The 15,008-nt window shown below is 42.0% G+C and overlaps 1 protein-coding gene and 1 long non-coding RNA gene across 3 annotated transcripts in view; both read right to left on the bottom strand.

Moving 5' to 3' along the window:
- PRRG1 (proline rich and Gla domain 1) overlaps nucleotides 1-2,428 on the bottom strand; it is a 30,955-nt gene extending 28,527 nt beyond the window's left edge. Inside the window, exon 1 of one of the 2 annotated variants that reach the window (XM_048288871.1) lies at nucleotides 2,329-2,428. The gene's annotated coding sequence lies outside the window, so the exon portion shown is untranslated. The remainder of the gene's footprint in view (nucleotides 1-2,328) is intronic. The other variant, XM_048288856.1, reaches the window with a different exon arrangement.
- A 5,023-nt stretch (nucleotides 2,429-7,451) lies between these two features.
- LOC125321823 lies at nucleotides 7,452-14,445 on the bottom strand. Its single transcript, XR_007201700.1, has 3 exons — nucleotides 14,294-14,445; nucleotides 10,445-10,553; nucleotides 7,452-8,405 (listed from the first exon to the last, which is right to left on the bottom strand). It is a non-coding gene; the product is annotated as an uncharacterized LOC125321823 (long non-coding RNA).
- Nucleotides 14,446-15,008: the final 563 nt, after the last annotated feature.

Raw genomic sequence — 15,008 nt, 5'->3', positions numbered from 1 at the left:
TCAAAAGTAAGCCAGGTAAGTTGTTTTTCAACCTGATTGATCCTGTGATCTGCCTCACCAGAAGAATACAGAAAAGGTTACACTATCACAAGTGAGGGAGGTCACAGAGGCAGGCAGAACAAAATGATGGACAAGAGGATCACAGGAAATGGGAGGTTTTAAATGTTTAAAATGGCAGAGCAAACAAAAACGGTTCACACTGCTGTAGTCTAAAGTTAGCACTGTCCTGAAGTATATGTTATGCTGCTTTTGCCAGATAATTTATTCATGACTCTAGATAAATTATCTAAAAATGCTGTTCCAATGTGGACACCAACTACATACATTTTATTTTAGGGATGCCTCTCCCAAAATCTGAGTGCTTGATTTGCAAAAGCATAACAGGCTTAGAACAGACATTCAATTTATTTGCACCTGTACACTTAACATAAATGAGGACACTGAACTCTGAATACCCTGAAAAAAATCAGATCCTGCCTGGACCAGATCTGATCTCCACAGTTTTATCTTAACATCCGTCATGTGGAATGGAAGGATGATTCCCTTGATCATCCAAATTTCTGGATGAACTTGCTTGAGAAAAGGATAATCCATGTTTCACCCGGGGATTTTCTGATATTTGCTAGTTCCAAGAAAAGAGAGATAGTTGGAATCCCAGGTTCTAGCCTAATCTGTTCTAGAAAATAAAGTTTTCTAGTCTAAAAGAAGTTGAAGTGACATGGCTGAAACTAAACACATAAGTGAAAGTCTCTTGTTCTATTCAGTACTCTCACACAGAAGTTCCCTGTCCTCTCTTCTCTGGCTTCTAATCTCACTCCCCTGGTTCAGCAAGAACTACTCTTGCAATCTTACTCACCTTTACTAGGTAAGTCTCCTCAGACTGCTCATCACCTCTTGCACTTGTAAACCTCCCCCACAATTGCTTTATCAATGGCACTCCCTCTGTTCAACACAAGGGCCAGGACGTTCAACCTCCCAGTTGCACAATCCCTTTGCACAGGTGTGTGTATGTGTCTGTGTATAATACACACGTGTACATTAAAAACAGGGCTTCTACACGCACACCTATTCATTTACGGACAACTAAAAAAAACCTCTTTTGCTCCCAACCACACGTTTCCTTGAGCCAGTATAAGCATCCTGATGGGGAACAGACGTGATTACTAACTAGGTTAATCAGAAAAAGTGTTTAAAAGGTCAGTGTGAATCTGTGGGTAATGCTCCGTGCCACTCCGCCTCATTGCTGTATCAATAATGGTGCCAGCAGGGGGAGAAGACGGTACAGAAGGTGGTAATGAGGAGAAAAAGCACAACTAGGGGTATTTTTCAGTAACATTGAATAGTAGTAATAAATTTAAGGTCTTGATTTTAGTCTGGAACACCAACATCTGCACAACTGTCCCTCTTCTCTTTCCAGACTTTTCTATGAAAACTTGAAATGCTTTCAACTGTTCTCATGTGCTTATAGCTTCCCTTGACTCACTGGCTTCATTCCTCTCTGTTTTGTTCCCAACGAGCCCAATCACTGCCTGCTCTCACACTCCTCAACCAATGCAACATTCAATCCCAGCTTCAACTGTGGTAACACTGAGGCTCCCTCTGCCCCTCCTGTTTCCTGTGGATGAATTGCTCCCTTGCCAGCGCCAGGCCTAGCAGAGGTCCCCCAGAGCCCCCGAGGGTCGGGCTCATTCCCAAAGACACCTTCCCACCCCAGCATCCACAGCCTCAGCCTGTCCAGGCCACCACAGCTCCAGCACAGACGAGGCCTTTGAGTGACCCTGCCGACAGTGGAAAAAGTTTTAACAGGAATACGAGAGCTTCGTATGGCTGCGGCTGTGCTCTGCGGGTTTGTTTTGGGGGATGGTGTTTTTTAAAACTTCAGAGAAAAATGTACCAGCTGCCTAATTTGGAGAGAGTCGCTAACCTTTTCCAAAAGAGAAATTCCGCAGGATTCTTCCTTTGTTCAATACACTCCACACATTTTCTCCCCCAGCTTAACTGGAAATGGCACAACCCCCTGGAGGAGAGTTTACCGGGCGGCTGCCGGCCGCCGGAGCGCGGCGAGGAGCGGAGGGCGGTGGGGCGCGTTCCCCTCTCCCTCCCCTCAGGGGTCCCCGCGCCGGGCAGCTCCTTCCCGCCGGCGGCCCCCGCCCGCACCCTGCTCTGCCCGCACTCACCGCCCCAGCCCGCACTTCACCCCGCGCTGCCCGCACCCCGCGCTGCCCGCACCCCGCGCTGCCCGCACTCACCGCCCCTGCTCGCACTCACCGCCGCCCCTGCCCGCACCCCGCGCTGCCCCTGCCCGCACCCCGCGCTGCCCGCACTCACCGCCCCAGCCCGCACTCACCGCCGCCGCTCGGCTGCGGAGCAGGGCCGGCGGTACCCGAGCGCAGCTGCCCCAACGCCCGCTGCGCGCCAGGCGAAGCGGGTGGCGCCTCCGCGCATGCGCCCGGCAGCCCGAGGGAGGCTGTGAGGCGGGGGGAGGCTGAGGGTGACCCGCCGCGCTGGCCCGTGTCCCGCCGCGTCCGCCCGTGCTCCGCTGCCCATTGCCCCGGTGCCCCTGTTCAGAGCCGGCCCGGGGGTCAGCGGCCCCGCAGGGTGGCCGTCGGCGCCCTCCCCGGGGCAGGGTGATCCTTTCAGCCGCCCCTCCATCGGGAGCTCTCCGCGGTCGCAGCCCGGGGCTCAGCACTCCCCGGTGGTCAGGAGCGCGGGTGCGGCTGCCGTGGCCTCACGGAGCCTCCGCGCCAAGGTGTTTCCAGTCCTAAAGTTTGTATTCCGGAAACATAGAATCTGTTAGGTCGGAAAAGACCTAGGAGATCATCGAGTCCAAGCTATGACCGAACACTACCGTGTCACCAGACCGTGGCACTGTCACGTCCAGTCTTTCCTTTAACACCTCCAGGGACGGTGACTCCACCACCTCCCTGGGCAGCCCGTTCCAGTATTTCATCACCCTTTCTGTGAAGAAATTCCTCACAGTGTCCGACCTGTATAGATAGACGCAGTTTTTTCCTGTGGGGAAGACACACACAGACACACACACACACTGGTAACTGTGATCTTTGATGGAGAGCTAAAAATTGTGCCACAAGTAATGATTTTCCTCTTCCGTGCTCTCCAAGGGTGGCTGCACGGAGCTGTGGGGCTCATTGCCCGGAGGTCTGAGCCTTTGAGTGCTCTCAGACCTCACCCGCACTGGAAGGTGCATTTCAAGAACCCTAAAATGCCATGTTCCACATTAAAAAGTAAAGGTTGGTTGGCTTTTTGCACTGCCCAGAATTAATCTGAAACCAGAGAGTTTGATAGCTTAATTTTGTTTGTGACTGGTACCTTCATTTTTGCCTCTATGACTTTTAATGGATGTGTATGGAAAGAAGATAAAGCTTCTCAGAAAATTCACAGCAAATTAATAATCCCTTCCTGACTTCAAAGGTGCTGTTGTCAGTGGTGCCGTGGCCTGATTATAAATGGCTTAGGAACAATCCACAAAAAATAACAGCTTGGCTTGGCTTGCCAGAAGAGAGATTGAGGTCTAAATGGTGTGGAGCATAAAATACCATTTATTGTGTGAAAATGGAATTGAAGTTCCCTATAAATATGCAGTGTTTTGGGGTTTTTTTAAAGTTTACATCGCTGCTGTCTTCAGATTCAATGAATAAGAACAATATGAATATGAATTTTTGTGGGTCAAATTTTTGGTGGGTTACTATGCTGTATACCAGGTATTTTAAACTTTCTTTTATATTAAGAGACAACTGACAGTGAGCAAAAAAGGAATGAGGTAACACTACAGTCACAGAGAAGTTGAGAGAACTGAAAGATGAGACACAGTTTGCAATAGCTCAGGCCATGTGTCAGCTTCTTTAATGAATCTTAACCTATAATAAAAGTTAGTGCTTCCATACATGTCAGCTGAGAACTGACACTGAGACCATCAGGTTTTAAACAAAAGAAGTTACATTAATGTGCCTGACAGTTCTTTGACAGAATCTAGAAACTCCAATCCCTTGAATCAATGGGAGACAAAATACCTCTGCTCTTTGAAAGTTTGTTGAGGCCCTGACAACAAATGGTCAGCAGTGCCTATGGAGAGAGGCACACACCATCAGAGGTTAGGTTTCCAAGAGAATTGAATTTACATCTGCTTTCCTTTGGAAGGCAGGGAGTTTTCATGTAATAATTTACGAATACTTACTAGAGGTTGTTTGAATATGCAGTATTCAACCATATCTGTTTAACTTAATAGCAGGTGGTTGGGAAATAACCAGGAAAGGCAATAGATGAAAAATTTCTTTATAAGGGTCAGGAGAAAATATTTAACTTAATAAATATGCAGCACTTTCTTCCTTGATTCCAGGTGCATTGCACAGTTTGTTTGTGAGGGCTTAGGGGCAAAAGCTCAAAAGGGCAATGAAAAAGTTAGAAAACACTGGGAACAGAGGACAAGAAATGTCACGGCCATATTGGAAGAGAGAAAACTTGCATTGAGCCTTGCTGAAAGGAGTGTAGGCATATAAACAGACCAATACTTGAGTATAACTCACTGGGGAATCTTACTGTTGTTAAGGATATAGTTTAATAAAATTTAAACTATTTGTCCAAGGTGGAATTTCTGAACAGAAAGAAGCCCATTTAGTATAGGTAATAGTTTTGCTGTGCAAGTACCTTCCTTGGATTTTTGAAAATGAATTCAAATCCTGATTCTACTACTTTGCATACATGGGAGGAACATTTGGGTCCCACTTCTTGGAGATGTGTCACTTCATACGAATACTTAAGTATTCATGAGAACAGCAGTAGTAAACCCACCTGAAGGCCCTAATATCCTGTTGCTGAGGGTACACTTGATGCTTTTGACATTGATGAAGATATTAAATAACGCTGGCCCCAAAACAGACCCCTGAGGGACACCACTTGTCACTGGTGTCATTGGGACTCTGAGCCACTGACTGCCACCCTCTGGGTGCAACCATCCAACCATTTTCTTATCCAACAGTCCACTTTTCAAATCCATCTCTCCAATTTAGAGAGTTTGAATGACTCTCAGTTTTCACAAAAAAGTCTCAAACCTCAATTTTTTTCCCAACTTCTGTCATGGTACAGAAATAGCTTTAATATAATTAATATTAAAATATAATTTTTAGGTCATATCTGCTTTCATCTCTAAGAGTAAACAGTCTTTTGATTTTGAAAAGATTGTCATAGACAATTGCACAGTTGGAAAAGATTGTCATAGACAATTACACAGTTGCTTCTAACTCCAGGGTACTTTCAGGGGGTCTACTCCTAAAACATGAAGAAATAGATACAAAAGTGAGAATTCAGCCAGACTTTTCTGGGGTGAAAAAATTATCTTTATGATGCAGCCCAGGACCAGGACGAGGAGTGGGAGAAACAAGGATTTTGGCTGAAGAGAGATGGAAGTTCAAAAGCTATTGCTCTTCTTATGACAAGACTTAAAAAATGGGAGGAAGCAGAATTGTGTCCCAGCACAATAGCTGGGATACTCTAGAAAAATATATTGTTGTATGTACCCTAAATTTAGGCACAGAGTACATGTATAAAGGAAGCGTGCCTTACAAAGCCTTCTTATTTTTTGTATGAGTAATATGTTATGAGTAAAGATACTTACAGAACTTGCTTGAAATGGGCAAAGGAACAAATAAAGTGTGATTTACTGTCAAGGATTATCATGAGTGCTGCCTTTCAAACTCACATATGAGTTTTCCTGTTTATGCTGTGCGTTGTGTTTGCACAGCTAATATGTACCCTGCACTAGAACAATTCTCTGGGTGCCACACTTTTCACATAAATGTAACTGGTTTATTGTTTCTTTGCCATCAAGCAAAGCAAACAAATGTAAAGCCAAGAGGCTTCTTAAGTGCCGTGTCACATGCAGATCCAATGCCCTCACTACTCCATTATTTCCTGCTCTGTGACTTTTTCTCTTCTCCTGAAAAATGAGAAACTTCAGCACTGAAGGGGTTAGTCTGATGACAAGAAAACAACACAGATTTTCCCTCCTCCTTTTATCCCTTCATTTTAGTTTGCCATGTAGTTTTGGAACTTCTGATGTCTCAGTGTGAGAATGCAGGATCTAAAGAAGCAATGATTGCTGTGAGGAACTGCATGATATTTTCCAGCATATTCATTTCCCCCCTCCAGTCCTCAGCCCTGAGACCTGGACTGGAGCAGTATCCTCTCAGCCACATAGGGCTAAATTAGCTGGTTCTTAGAGCCCACTAAAGGTGCCTTTTAGTCAGGGGGGAGTTACTCCCTGGTGAGTGATGTTCTCAATGTCTCATCATGACCCTGATGCTGCTGCTGCACTAAGCAGCTCCCGCTGCACTCTGGGAACTTACACCACATGCACAAATTCTACACTCTTGGGCTGTTTTCAAGTGCATTTAAATATCACTGTGTAATACATTAACTCGACTCAAATATTTTGAATTTTTTTATAATCCTTCATTATTCCAGCAAAGCAACATTGGAATGTTTAGTTTTCTGAATGACTGCTCACATCTAAATGGCTTTGTTCCTTCAAAAATTAATTTATGATTCGCTCCACTCCCTCCTCAAACACTGACAGGGTTTGATGTGTGTTCCAGTTGTTTTGTGAATTGCTCAGAAAGCACCATTTTGCATCTGTGAAGGTGTTCATCTGAACTGCTGTAGATCACACACGTGTACAATTGATCAGAGCCAAATATTACAAAGTAATTGCAAGTATATTTCTGTTCTGTAACTTCAGTATGGAGAGCAATCTGCATATAAGTCCTATACCATTGTTTTTATAATGTATTTTTTAGTTTGACTGATAGCCTCTATATGGCACGAGGGAAAGTGCCATGGTTATTTTTCTGATCCTGGCTAATCCTGTATCTCGTAATTTCTTCTGTGTTGAAAAAAAATAACAGAAAAGGGAAGCAAATAAATAGAAATATTTAAGAACGAACTGGGTCTTTCAGTTGTACAGTTCTTCCCTACACATTAGAAACCACCACCACCCAGCACCACATGACATGAACCTGCAAGTTATTTAAGACAGTTGTAGACCTTGGAACTGAAGATTATATGCCCAGATCCTGACTGGGGCAAAAAAATAAGCAACTTTCTAATCAGGGCTTCCAAGTAGGTTTGTTTCTTACTGAATAAGAATGTGAGAATATTCAGAATATTCGTAAAATCTAGAAGAAACAAATAGCTGATCAAATAATACCATTCTTAAAAGAGGCTCTGAAAACTGCTGGGGAAATTCCATTTCCCAAGGTATTTGTGGAAATAAGTGATTTCAGATTCACACTGCTAGACTCCACCATGTGACTTTGGAATATATTTCCACACTTATAAGAGAAGAACAGGAAATAGATGAGTGACTTTTTTATTTTATAACATTATGCAAAGCTTTTGAAAGCCCATTTAATATAAAAAATAAAAAAGCAGTTACATTTAATAGGGCTGTTCTAGCAATCTCAGCATCCCTGTAACATCACCAGCAACTCAGATTTCCTTTCTGTGGTTTGTAGTGTCTCTCCAGAACATCTCAACAAAATAGAATCATTGCTACATTTTTTTTTTCTTAAAGTCTGTTTTAGTATTGGCAATATAGATCTAATACACACATTTAGTGACAAGGCACACATACAAAAAGAGCAGGTATCCCAAATATAAAAGGCAACATAAATTTAAATTACTGGAAATTGACTTATTTGGTATGTTACTTCATGCTGTCAGAATTCCACTGACATGATCTTATATGCAGACCTTTGTGCCTTCTGGTTGTAAATAAATTTCTAAGGAGAAGGACATTTATTCTGTACAGTCCTCAAGTACATGTCTTGAATTTCGTCACAACACAATGGTGACAAAACCCTCTGCTGTGCTATGATTCTGTTAATTGAGAGATGTGATTAGAAGACCCCAGTTCTTTTCTGGGCAGAATAGATCTCTTGGGGTGAGTGACTGACAGACCAGATGGGTGTCCTGCCATTCAGAGGGACCTTGGCAGGCTGGAGGGATGGGCCAGCAGAAGTCTCATGAAGCTGAACAATGGAAAGTGACGATTCCTCCCCCTGGGGATGAATTATCCTGTACAACCTCCTGGAAAGCATCTTGGCAGAAAAGCACCTGGGAGTCCTGGTGAACACCAAGCTGACCACGCCATGTGCCCCTGTGGCAAAGCATCTTGGTCTACATCAGGCAGTGTCCACAGCAGCTGGTGGAGTGTGATCCTTCCCCTCTCCTGAGTCCTGGTGAGGCAATTCAGGGCCTGGAGAGGCTGGGAGAGCTGGGACTGCTCAGCCTGGAGAAGAGAATGCTCAGGGGAATCTTATCCATGTGTATAAATATCTGCTGGGGTGTTTTTCCCATAGAAGACAAAGCCAGACTCTTGTCAGAGGTGCCTGGGGACAGGACAAAAGGCAAAGGCACAAACTGAAATATGGGAAATTTCATTTAATTTATTTTTTTGTAATGAGGGTCAAACACTGGAACAGGCTGCCCAGATAGACTGTGGGGGCTCAATCCTTGCGATATTAAAAATCTATCTGGACATGACCTTAAGCAATCTGGTCTGAGCAGAGTTTCAGTCTAGATCTTGAGCAGGACCTTCCTGCATCATCTGGTTTGTACCTCTTTCTCCAGACCACCTCCATGTAAATGTGAATTTTGTAAGGGTAAGGACAATAGCAGTGGACTTGACCAAGTCCTGTGTTTTGAACCAAGTTAGATGACACATATTAGAAACATGTTAGTGAGTGAGAGGCTTCCCATGGACTGCACCCAGGCCTGCATGGAATCATAAAGATCAAACTTCTGTATCAGCATCAGTGATGTAATCATTCACCTTTGGCTTATCTTACTTAGCACTGCAAAGAGCAAGTGACTCAGATGTATTCATTCTCTGTTTTGAAATGTCTTAACTATTGTTTCTGGATAGCCAGGGGGATTTATAGACTGACACTGGAGGATTATTGGAGTTTAATAATGCTAGCTTGTTTCTACACAGCTAACAGCATATTAGCAAATAACTGGTGGGTGGTCAGGAGCAGGGGGAAAGGTAGTTTAACCTTCAAGCTGAATATGCACCCTTCTCACCTTGATTTTACTTTTTAATATCCAGCACCCCTGAGAAAGGTAATTTTCTTTTCATGACCACACTGGAGCTGGACCCAATGGTCAGTGCTACAAGCTGTTCTGATAAGCATTCCATAGTTTTCATCTCCACAATGGATTTAGAAAACTAGTAAGAAACTGTTGGAGCCCTGGATTCTGAGAGTTTCAGCCTTTCAGCACTGAAAGAAAGGCTGAAACTCTCAGAATCCAGGATTCCAACAAGGAATCATCTTAACAAAATCATGAGCTCTTAAAGAGAAGAAAAAATAGTACAGAAATAGGAAACTCTGTCAGATGAGTGAAGATGTGTATGAAAAAATGGTGTGTGTGTGAGGGATCTAACCAAAAGGTTATAGAGCAATATGCAGAGAGGGTGCAAACAAGAAAAAAGGTCACCATGTTAATGATTAGAGGAAGACCTAGGAATGGTTTCTCTAGTATTTAATGAAAGGGAAGAGCAAGGGAGACATGGAGAGCAGTGACCAAAATCTCACTGTCAATAGAGTTTCTGGTGGATTCTTCTGTTGTCCCGGTCCATTTAGGGAGCAATAAAATGGAAAAAATACTTATTACCTGGTTAGATAATTTGTGGAGAAATTGCAAGTATGCTTGAGGATAGGATTTGAATGAACAATAGTCTTGCTAAACTGGAAAAGAGGATGAGGTTGTACAGGAACAAATGAAAAGTAGTGTATTGGGCAGTGTACATACATATATTGTATATGTGAACTCAGATTACTTTCCAGGGATGCTTAAGCATTCAGAAGCCCTGAATTACACAGACTGTTTGGACACCTTTTCATAATGCCTATTGTGGCACAATATTATAAGAAAGGTATAAAGATATTATAAAGCATCCAAAGGAGGCCATGAGGATGGAGAAGGGCCTTGACGGGAAGCTGTAAAGGGAGTGTCTGAGGGCGCCTGGTCTATTCAGCCTGGAGAAGAGGAGGCTGAGGGGAGACCTCACTGCAGTTAAAACTTCCCAATGAGGGGGAGAGGAGGGACAGGCACTGATGTCTGCTCTGTGGTGACAGTGACAGGACCCGAAGGAATGGCCTGAAGTTGTGTTGGAGAGGTTTAGGTTGGATCTTAGAAAAAGGTTCTTCCCCCAGAGGGTGTTTGGGCACTGGAACAGACTCCCAGGGCAGTGGTTACTGCACCAAGCCTGACAGAGCTCAAGAAATGTTTGGACAATGCTCTCAGGCCCATGGTGTGACTCTTGGGGCTGTTCTGTGCCAGGAGTTGGACTCAATTTTACTTGTGGGCCCCTTATAAGTCAGGGTATTTTATGATTCTATGAGGTATCCCTGATAAGACTGCTTACCTGTTAGAAGAGGGGGCTTCCAGAGTGATTGAAGACAACCCCAGCACTCTTTTTAATACCACTTCATCTTGTAGTGAGGTGTTCAGAGCAGGATGGGGAAAAAACAGATCTGTGGTAAAACCATGTAGCCTTATGTCTTTAGCTGTTGTGTGCAGCCCTGATGAATTAGATACCCAATAAACTTTATGAACAGCTCCTGCTTCTGTTTTCTGTTTGGGAACTCTGAGGTTTCCTATACAGCTTCCTGCCAAGAAATGGACTTTGTGGACCTAGAGCAATTCCACTGGTAACATTCAAAAGGAGCAGCTGCGTTTTCCCAACCCATTGCTGTTACACATCATTCCCCCAGTGCAACTTTGGTGATTTACTGTAGTACTTTTCTTATCTGTTATGGTGCCAAGGGAAACAAGTTTTTATAAACATTCAGTGGCAATTTTGTGCAAACACATTTTATTTTGCTTTCCAGCTCTCCAGCAGTATGTGTGTTGTCAACTGTTACATTTCAGCTGTGAGGTGGCCCTTGCCAACTCAGGGCTAGTAAAATATCAAATTTTTTAACAAAAAAGGAAGTGTTTACGTGGTCTTCATAGTTAGTAGTATTTTATCCAAAATATTTGATAACTGAGAACATTTGTTGTTTCTCCAAGGAAAATAGTCACTACATTTGTGCTGTTATGCATTCAGTTACTATATCTGGACTTAATAACTAAGGAGACTTTACCAAATTCACTACAGCAAAAAGAAGATCAGATTTTTATCCTAATTTTTGCTAACAGAATGCTCTGAATATGTCTTTGAAATCTGATTTGAAATTGGGAGTGAGCAATAAAATGTACAGCAACTTTCATATTTAGAATTTGTTTTGAAAGTCTGAAGGCAGGCCAAGTAAGCAGACATTTGAATACTTCCATGAGTTGCCTTTATATCACGTTATGGACAATTTGTCAGCAGTAATGCAATGCAGGGGCACACATTCATATTTGGCTTGGAAAGAAACAGATTTGCATTGTTGTCTGAAATACTGTATTTTGTATGTCCATTAAACAAACCACAATTGTAAAAATAAATTCCATTTCTTGCTTTCATATTCAATTTTCATGTTAAAAATGGTTTGTATTACTATTGCGTTGCATTGCTTTTGAGCATATGCTGATTATTAAATGAAAGATTTAAAATATGCAGATAGGAAGTAATTTATTTGACAGTTGAATACTGATTCAAAGTCAATGAATTTTTTCTTAGGTTTGACTCTTTTGAAATTCATAAGAATGTTTGTATTACCTGCTTTAGATAATATATAAACATCTTTGATTTCTTCTGGGAACTCTTTATGAATTTATATTGTAGCTGCATTTGACTAATGATTTCAGTTCAAGTCATGCAAATCATTAGTGCTGAAAACTATCAGATTAAAATTCAAATTATTCAAGAAAAACATTTGTTTGTTTCAGATGGCTTCTGAAGTTATTGCAATGGAAGGTGTTAACTACGTTTCTTATCCCTATGTTCACTTTGTGCCACTCAATATGAATATGATTTTCTACAAAATGATCTGTTTCTTCTCAACTTGTCTTTGGGTTTTACACATAGGCACACAAAGACAGAAAGTTGTTGGGTTTAACTGATTTTTGATGTGCACCAAAAAAAATAGTAATCTATTTTATTGGTCTCAGAGTGTGAAAATGTTTGTTCTTAAAACATATAGAAGTTAAATTTTGACTCAAAATTGACCTCTTTAAAATCTCTAGATCAAGCACACTTCGGGAAACACCTATCTGGTAATTCCAGACGACCAATCCTTTCAAACTTTGAGACTTAAGTTAGAGGTTCGGTTCCCTGGACAGCTAAGCTGATCTAATTGCTGTGACTGTGAGGAGAGCTTCCTTCGCCTTTTTATCCCTTCCTTCACCTTTTTTTAGCTCCCCCTTCCTCCAGATCTCCTCTCTTCTTTTTTGTACCTCGGCCTCCCTTGTCCACCTTCCTTCCTCCAGCCCTTCCCCAGTTCTGGCCATTAGGTCCATCATTCCCACTCCCCTACCTTATTCCAGCTCTGATGCTCCTCAGGACCCCACCCATCCTGGCAGCAGTGAATTTTTAGGGACTCACCTTGTGAAAATGAACTCTGTGCATTGGCATCAATAGACTTACGAGACATAGAAGTCACAAAGGTTTTGGGAGTATTTTGTTTCCAATAACACAGAGATTACTTAAACTTAGAGATTAGCTGTGCTACTGACAGAAGGCCCTGGAGTTCCTCAAGCACAGAATTGGGCTTTTCTGTGCTTCATAGGACAGAGAAAATCCTCCTGCATCCCTGGTTTGTCGCTTAGAGTTACAGCATGGCAACATCAAAGAAATAAATAATGCTAATCTATGTCCAGGACTGACTAATAAAATTCATTTCAGCATAAACATTTTTACACTCCATCAGCCCTTGTGGATAGTTTTCTGTGAAACAAAGATGCTGCATTCAGTACAGAATTTAATAAATGGGGAAGAACAGTTACAAGGTTTTGTTCTCCTTATTATAATGTCCCTGGCAACTGAAGTCAGGACAAATTTGATTGCAACAAGAAATTCCTAATGAGTTTGACAAGATGCTATCCCCAGCATGTCTCACTAATGAGGCTGAGTGGCTGTGATTGGGGGTGGTGTTATATTTATTCTGCACACATAGAAACGTTAATAACCCTTTGGAAAGATTAAGTTCCTTCCTAGCAGTATTAATGAATGCAAAATGAGGATTTTTTCTTCCCAAAGAAAACCAATTAAGAAACAAACACATGAACATTTGGTTCAAATCAGCACCATCATTTTCCCATCCATTTGGAAACTTTTTATTCTTTTATTATTTAAAACCTAAATAGTTTTTTTTTTTTCCTGTTAAACTGGTGGTCTGAACAAACACCTTATTCAACTCAACAAAATTTCCCAGTGGAGACCAGCAAGATTGTGGCATCACTGGGGCAGGGACTGGCATCCGGGGTTGGGCTGAAATGGGGCTTCTGAGCCATGGATAGGGTTGAGGGAGGCCCTAAGGGTGCTGGGCAGGGCCAGGAAGGTTTATTATTGCACTCAGGGCCTTTATAGATAGATATGGGCTTTCCTTTGATGGTCATCTTTTCACAGCTGTGTTAGCTGCATTGAACACAGTCCGATATCCAGATCGCCATGGTTTTTACATGGGAATAAACTACTTTTTTCCTTACTTGTTTTAGACTTTCAGGAAATCACTGGCATGGGAAAACATCTACAACTTGTACTGTAGTTGTTTACAGATAAAGTGTTGATTTTTTTTGCATTACATTAAATACAAAATGCATTGTGGACGTTAAGCAAAAATCTCTGAGGTCACAGAGTTGCTATGAGTGAATGTTTCTGTCAAAAAGTGAGCACGTTACATGCCTCACAAGAAGGACAAAATAACAGCTGGTGATGAACTGAGAATTTGGTTTTTCAAGACTGTAAGGGATCAGCAGTAACATGCTGGGAAAGGGATTGTTTTGACATAGCAGAGCTCCAAGAGGCGAGGTAATGCATCGCCCAATTCCATTGTAGTTGTAACTCAAGAAAGATTAAAACGAACTCTATTAAGGAGAACAAATTTGCTTTAGTGGATTTATACTCTTAAACATTGTGACTGATCACAGACAGTAGTCATTAGAAGGTAAATGTGCTCAGCAGTGGGAGCTACATTACTGACACAGCAGTTAGGGGAACAGTACTGAGATCAGTGCCAAGGTCCCAGAAGTCAGGAAAGCAGACGTGAGTTGGACTCAGTATACTTGTGTTATAAGATATTTAGTTACATCAGCATCCCATTCAATTTACAAAATAAGCAAAACTTACCAAAAGTGAGATTCTTCTTGCTTTTCCATAGCTATTTACAAGCAAGGCATCTAGTCTAACCATGATTTGTAGGTTATCTTCCTAGTCATTGGAGGAAAGTAGTTATCCCCAGAGGGTTTTCAGAAAGTTAAAATTCTCAGCAGCACCTTCATACACTGCACTTTGCCTTTTTTTTTTTTTTTTTTTTTTTTTTTGTAGCCTAGAAATATAAGATTTAAGTCACTAAAATTAGATGAGGTCAATTCCCTCCCAAGTACAGAGGAGAGTTTTCTTCACTATGTTGCAGTCCCTGGCTGCACACCAAATTAAGAGGAGCAGAAGGTTCAAAATCTTTCTGAAATACAACCTCCCATAGATAGCACGTGTGGTTTGGTCAGTCTGAGGAGCTACAGCAATTCAGCCATGTTATGGGCTGTAATTAGTTTTATAATTAGGCTTTACAAGTATGTGCAATCTGAGATTTTTTTATTTTGTCCTCACTGGACAGTTGAACAGATTTTCATGAGGTTGCAAAAGACTTTTCCCTGACAAAAATATTAACCCACAAATAAAGGTCAAGATCCTGCTCTAAAACCTGGAGAAAACACAATGTTCAATGAAAAAGCTGACAGGACTGTTTTATAACACAGGAAAAACAATGTGGTTCCCTAGCTGTATTTTCACGTATGTGTGACCAATCAGCGCTGAAATTGTCACAAATAAATAGCATTATGCA

Source organism: Corvus hawaiiensis, chromosome 2, assembly GCF_020740725.1.
Source record: "Corvus hawaiiensis isolate bCorHaw1 chromosome 2, bCorHaw1.pri.cur, whole genome shotgun sequence".
Classification (NCBI taxonomy): Eukaryota; Metazoa; Chordata; class Aves; order Passeriformes; family Corvidae; genus Corvus; species Corvus hawaiiensis.
The sequence above is the reverse complement of the archived record's forward strand: the minus strand, read 5'-3'. Positions and strand labels throughout refer to the sequence as shown.